The sequence below is a fragment of the Megalopta genalis genome, unplaced genomic scaffold (genome assembly GCF_051020955.1).
Source record: "Megalopta genalis isolate 19385.01 unplaced genomic scaffold, iyMegGena1_principal scaffold0052, whole genome shotgun sequence".
NCBI classification, from domain to species: Eukaryota; Metazoa; Arthropoda; class Insecta; order Hymenoptera; family Halictidae; genus Megalopta; species Megalopta genalis.
The window spans coordinates 339838-347500 of record NW_027476121.1 but is presented as its reverse complement, the minus strand read 5'-3'; positions in this window follow the sequence as shown (position 1 = coordinate 347500).

Genomic DNA, 7663 nt, shown 5'->3' with positions numbered 1-7663 from the left:
GCTGTGTAGCGGGGATCAAAACGAGTAATTTCATGTATAAAGTTTAATTAATATCCCATTAGTTTGCCGGGAAACATCGATTATTCCGATCTAGAAAGAGACAGAGACAGTCGATCCGCGTTATGTTAAATATTTCAAGGTTCCCGATTCCACAAAATTATAAAAAGTATACGGCTGTGTAGCGGGGATCAAAACGAGTAATTTCATGTATAAAGTTTAATTAATATCCCATTAGTTTGCCGGGAAACATCGATTATTCCGATCTAGAAAGAGACAGAGACAGTCGATCCGCGTTATGTTAAATATTTCAAGGTTCCCGATTCCACAAAATTATAAAAAGTATACGGCTGTGTAGCGGGGATCAAAACGAGTAATTTCATGTATAAAGTTTGATTAAACTCCCAATAGCTTGCCGGGAAACATCGATTTTTCCGATCTAGAAAGAGACAGAGATAGACGATCCGCGTTATGTTAAATATTTCAAGGTTCCCGATTCCACAAAATTATAAAAAGTATACGGCTGTGTAGCGGGGATCAAAACGAGTAATTTCATGTATAAAGTTTAATTAATATCCCATTAGTTTGCCGGGAAACATCGATTATTCCGATCTAGAAAGAGACAGAGACAGTCGATCCGCGTTATGTTAAATATTTCAAGGTTCCCGATTCCACAAAATTATAAAAAGTATACGGCTGTGTAGCGGGGATCAAAACGAGTAATTTCGTGTATAAAGTTTAATTAATATCCCATTAGTTTGCCGGGAAACATCGATTATTCCGATCTAGAAAGAGACAGAGACAGTCGATCCGCGTTATGTTAAATATTTCAAGGTTCCCGATTCCACAAAATTATAAAAAGTATACGGCTGTGTAGCGGGGATCAAAACGAGTAATTTCATGTATAAAGTTTAATTAATATCCCATTAGTTTGCCGGGAAACATCGATTATTCCGATCTAGAAAGAGACAGAGACAGTCGATCCGCGTTATGTTAAATATTTCAAGGTTCCCGATTCCACAAAATTATAAAAAGTATACGGCTGTGTAGCAGGGATCAAAACGAGTAATTTCGTGTATAAAGTTTAATTAATATCCCATTAGTTTGCCGGGAAACATCGATTATTCCGATCTAGAAAGAGACAGAGACAGTCGATCCGCGTTATGTTAAATATTTCAAGGTTCCCGATTCCACAAAATTATAAAAAGTATACGGCTGTGTAGCGGGGATCAAAACGAGTAATTTCATGTATAAAGTTTAATTAATATCCCATTAGTTTGCCGGGAAACATCGATTATTCCGATCTAGAAAGAGACAGAGACAGTCGATCCGCGTTATGTTAAATATTTCAAGGTTCCCGATTCCACAAAATTATAAAAAGTATACGGCTGTGTAGCAGGGATCGGAACGAGTAATTTCATGTATAAAGTTTAATTAACCTCCCAATAGTTTGTCGGGAAACATCGATAGTTCGATCGCGCGAGAGAGACAGAGAAACGAACAGTCTTTTTTTTCGATTTACGGCTAAAATAAATTTTTCTAATTTTTTTCAATAACATATTCCTGCTAAAATAACTTTTTTACATAGGGATTAAGCATTTAGAACGATACATTGTTTAAAATAAGGGCACTTTACTCTTGACATTTTACGGTTTTTTCAATTTTCTGAAAAATCCTATCATTAGATTTTTTTAAAAATACGATATTCTTGCTTAACTAACGTTTCTACATAGGGATTAAGCATTTAGAACGAAATCTAATGTCAGAAAATGGCACTTTACTCTTGACATTTTTCGGTTTTTTCAATTTTCTGGAAAATCCTATCATTAGATTTTTTTAAAAATACGATATTCTTGCTTAACTAACGTTTTTACATAGGGATTAAGCATTTAGAACGAAATCTAATGTAGGAAAATGGTACTTTACTCTTGATCGGTACGTTGGGACTTTGAAAATATTCGGGCGTACGCGGCGCGCTCGGCGCTTCGAACAGCTCCGGTGTCCCCATTATTTTCGATTTACGGCTAAAATAAATTTTTCTAATTTTTTTCAATAACATATTCCTGCTAAAATAACTTTTTTACATAGGGATTAAGCATTTAGAACGATACATTGTTTAAAATAAGGGCACTTTACTCTTGACATTTTACGGTTTTTTCAATTTTCTGAAAAATCCTATCATTAGATTTTTTTAAAAATACGATATTCTTGCTTAACTAACGTTTCTACATAGGGATTAAGCATTTAGAACGAAATCTAATGTCAGAAAATGGCACTTTACTCTTGACATTTTTCGGTTTTTTCAATTTTCTGGAAAATCCTATCATTAGATTTTTTTAAAAATACGATATTCTTGCTTAACTAACGTTTCTACATAGGGATTAAGCATTTAGAACGAAATCTAATGTCAGAAAATGGTACTTTACTCTTGATCGGTACGTTGGGACTTTGAAAATATTCGGGCGTTCCAATCGCTCGTCTGTTGCATCATAGCGCGTCTCGGCGCAATCGACCGATTCGCTCGATCCATTATTTTCGATTTACGGCTAAAATAAATTTTTCTAATTTTTTTCAATAACATATTCCTGCTTAAATAACTTTTTTACATAGGGATTAAGCATTTAGAACGATACATTGTTTAAAGTAAGGGCACTTTACTCTTGACATTTTACGGTTTTTTCAATTTTCTGAAAAATCCTATCATTAGATTTTTTTAAAAATACGATATTCTTGCTTAACTAACGTTTCTACATAGGGATTAAGCATTTAGAACGAAATCTAATGTCAGAAAATGGCACTTTACTCTTGACATTTTTCGGTTTTTTCAATTTTCTGGAAAATCCTATCATTAGATTTTTTTAAAAATACGATATTCTTGCTTAACTAACGTTTTTACATAGGGATTAAGCATTTAGAACGAAATCTAATGTAGGAAAATGGTACTTTACTCTTGATCGGTACGTTGGGACTTTGAAAATATTCGGGCGTACGCGGCGCGCTCGGCGCTTCGAACAGCTCCGGTGTCCCCATTATTTTCGATTTACGGCTAAAATAAATTTTTCTAATTTTTTTCAATAACATATTCCTGCTAAAATAACTTTTTTACATAGGGATTAAGCATTTAGAACGATACATTGTTTAAAATAAGGGCACTTTACTCTTGACATTTTACGGTTTTTTCAATTTTCTGAAAAATCCTATCTTTAGATTTTTTTAAAAATACGATATTCTTGCTTAACTAACGTTTCTACATAGGGATTAAGCATTTAGAACGAAATCTAATGTCAGAAAATGGCACTTTACTCTTGACATTTTTCGGTTTTTTCAATTTTCTGGGAAATCCTATCATTAGATTTTTTTAAAAATACGATATTCTTGCTTAACTAACGTTTTTACATAGGGATTAAGCATTTAGAACGAAATCTAATGTAGGAAAATGGTACTTTACTCTTGATCGGTACGTTGGGACTTTGAAAATATTCGGGCGTTCCAATCGCTCGTCTGTTGCATCATAGCGCGTCTCGGCGCAATCGACCGATTCGCTCGATCCATTATTTTCGATTTACGGCTAAAATAAATTTTTCTAATTTTTTTCAATAACATATTCCTGCTTAAATAACTTTTTTACATAGGGATTAAGCATTTAGAACGATACATTGTTTAAAATAAGGGCACTTTACTCTTGACATTTTACGGTTTTTTCAATTTTCTGAAAAATCCTATCATTAGATTTTTTTAAAAATACGATATTCTTGCTTAACTAACGTTTCTACATAGGGATTAAGCATTTAGAACGAAATCTAATGTCAGAAAATGGCACTTTACTCTTGACATTTTTCGGTTTTTTCAATTTTCTGGAAAATCCTATCATTAGATTTTTTTAAAAATACGATATTCTTGCTTAACTAACGTTTCTACATAGGGATTAAGCATTTAGAACGAAATCTAATGTCAGAAAATGGTACTTTACTCTTGATCGGTACGTTGGGACTTTGAAAATATTCGGGCGTTCCAATCGCTCGTCTGTTGCATCATAGCGCGTCTCGGCGCAATCGACCGATTCGCTCGATCCATTATTTTCGATTTACGGCTAAAATAAATTTTTCTAATTTTTTTCAATAACATATTCCTGCTTAAATAACTTTTTTACATAGGGATTAAGCATTTAGAACGATACATTGTTTAAAGTAAGGGCACTTTACTCTTGACATTTTACGGTTTTTTCAATTTTCTGAAAAATCCTATCATTAGATTTTTTTAAAAATACGATATTCTTGCTTAACTAACGTTTCTACATAGGGATTAAGCATTTAGAACGAAATCTAATGTCAGAAAATGGCACTTTACTCTTGACATTTTTCGGTTTTTTCAATTTTCTGGAAAATCCTATCATTAGATTTTTTTAAAAATACGATATTCTTGCTTAACTAACGTTTTTACATAGGGATTAAGCATTTAGAACGAAATCTAATGTAGGAAAATGGTACTTTACTCTTGATCGGTACGTTGGGACTTTGAAAATATTCGGGCGTACGCGGCGCGCTCGGCGCTTCGAACAGCTCCGGTGTCCCCATTATTTTCGATTTACGGCTAAAATAAATTTTTCTAATTTTTTTCAATAACATATTCCTGCTAAAATAACTTTTTTACATAGGGATTAAGCATTTAGAACGATACATTGTTTAAAATAAGGGCACTTTACTCTTGACATTTTACGGTTTTTTCAATTTTCTGAAAAATCCTATCATTAGATTTTTTTAAAAATACGATATTCTTGCTTAACTAACGTTTCTACATAAGGATTAAGCATTTAGAACGAAATCTAATGTCAGAAAATGGCACTTTACTCTTGACATTTTTCGGTTTTTTCAATTTTCTGGGAAATCCTATCATTAGATTTTTTTAAAAATACGATATTCTTGCTTAACTAACGTTTTTACATAGGGATTAAGCATTTAGAACGAAATCTAATGTAGGAAAATGGTACTTTACTCTTGATCGGTACGTTGGGACTTTGAAAATATTCGGGCGTTCCAATCGCTCGTCTGTTGCATCATAGCGCGTCTCGGCGCAATCGACCGATTCGCTCGATCCATTATTTTCGATTTACGGCTAAAATAAATTTTTCTAATTTTTTTCAATAACATATTCCTGCTTAAATAACTTTTTTACATAGGGATTAAGCATTTAGAACGATACATTGTTTAAAGTAAGGGCACTTTACTCTTGACATTTTACGGTTTTTTCAATTTTCTGAAAAATCCTATCATTAGATTTTTTTAAAAATACGATATTCTTGCTTAACTAACGTTTCTACATAGGGATTAAGCATTTAGAACGAAATCTAATGTCAGAAAATGGCACTTTACTCTTGACATTTTTCGGTTTTTTCAATTTTCTGGAAAATCCTATCATTAGATTTTTTTAAAAATACGATATTCTTGCTTAACTAACGTTTTTACATAGGGATTAAGCATTTAGAACGAAATCTAATGTAGGAAAATGGTACTTTACTCTTGATCGGTACGTTGGGACTTTGAAAATATTCGGGCGTACGCGGCGCGCTCGGCGCTTCGAACAGCTCCGGTGTCCCCATTATTTTCGATTTACGGCTAAAATAAATTTTTCTAATTTTTTTCAATAACATATTCCTGCTTAAATAACTTTTTTACATAGGGATTAAGCATTTAGAACGATACATTGTTTAAAGTAAGGGCACTTTACTCTTGACATTTTACGGTTTTTTCAATTTTATGAAAAATCCTATCATTAGATTTTTTTAAAAATACGATATTCTTGCTTAGCTAACGTTTCTACATAGGGATTAAGCATTTAGAACGAAATCTAATGTCAGAAAATGGCACTTTACTCTTGACATTTTTCGGTTTTTTCAATTTTCTGGAAAATCCTATCATTAGATTTTTTTAAAAATACGATATTCTTGCTTAACTAACGTTTTTACATAGGGATTAAGCATTTAGAACGAAATCTAATGTAGGAAAATGGTACTTTACTCTTGATCGGTACGTTGGGACTTTGAAAATATTCGGGCGTTCCAATCGCTCGTCTGTTGCATCATAGCGCGTCTCGGCGCAATCGACCGATTCGCTCGATCCATTATTTTCGATTTACGGCTAAAATAAATTTTTCTAATTTTTTTCAATAACATATTCCTGCTTAAATAACTTTTTGACATAGGGATTAAGCATTTAGAACGATACATTGTTTAAAGTAAGGGCACTTTACTCTTGACATTTTACGGTTTTTTCAATTTTCTGAAAAATCCTATCATTAGATTTTTTTAAAAATACGATATTCTTGCTTATCTAACGTTTCTACATAGGGATTAAGCATTTAGAACGAAATCTAATGTCAGAAAATGGCACTTTACTCTTGACATTTTTCGGTTTTTTCAATTTTCTGGAAAATCCTATCATTAGATTTTTTTAAAAATACGATATTCTTGCTTAACTAACGTTTTTACATAGGGATTAAGCATTTAGAACGAAATCTAATGTAGGAAAATGGTACTTTACTCTTGATCGGTACGTTGGGACTTTGAAAATATTCGGGCGTTCCAATCGCTCGTCTGTTGCATCATAGCGCGTCTCGGCGCAATCGACCGATTCGCTCGATCCATTATTTTCGATTTACGGCTAAAATAAATTCTTCTAATTTTTTTCAATAACATATTCCTGCTTAAATAACTTTTTTACATAGGGATTAAGCATTTAGAACGATACATTGTTTAAAGTAAGGGCACTTTACTCTTGACATTTTACGGTTTTTTCAATTTTCTGAAAAATCCTATCATTAGATTTTTTAAAAATACGATATTCTTGCTTAACTAACGTTTCTACATAGGGATTAAGCATTTAGAACGAAATCTAATGTCAGAAAATGGCACTTTACTCTTGACATTTTTCGGTTTTTTCAATTTTCTGGAAAATCCTATCATTAGATTTTTTTAAAAATACGATATTCTTGCTTAACTAACGTTTTTACATAGGGATTAAGCATTTAGAACGAAATCTAATGTCAGAAAATGGTACTTTACTCTTGATCGGTACGTTGGGACTTTGAAAATATTCGGGCGTTCCAATCGCTCGTCTGTTGCATCATAGCGCGTCTCGGCGCAATCGACCGATTCGCTCGATCCATTATTTTCGATTTACGGCTAAAATAAATTTTTCTAATTTTTTTCAATAACATATTCCTGCTTAAATAACTTTTTTACATAGGGATTAAGCATTTAGAACGATACATTGTTTAAAATAAGGGCACTTTACTCTTGACATTTTACGGTTTTTTCAATTTTCTGAAAAATCCTATCATTAGATTTTTTTAAAAATACGATATTCTTGCTTAACTAACGTTTCTACATAGGGATTAAGCATTTAGAACGAAATCTAATGTCAGAAAATGGCACTTTACTCTTGACATTTTTCGGTTTTTTCAATTTTCTGGAAAATCCTATCATTAGATTTTTTTAAAAATACGATATTCTTGCTTAACTAACGTTTTTACATAGGGATTAAGCATTTAGAACGAAATCTAATGTAGGAAAATGGTACTTTACTCTTGATCGGTACGTTGGGACTTTGAAAATATTCGGGCGTACGCGGCGCGCTCGACGCTTCGAACAGCTCCGGTGTCCCCATTATTT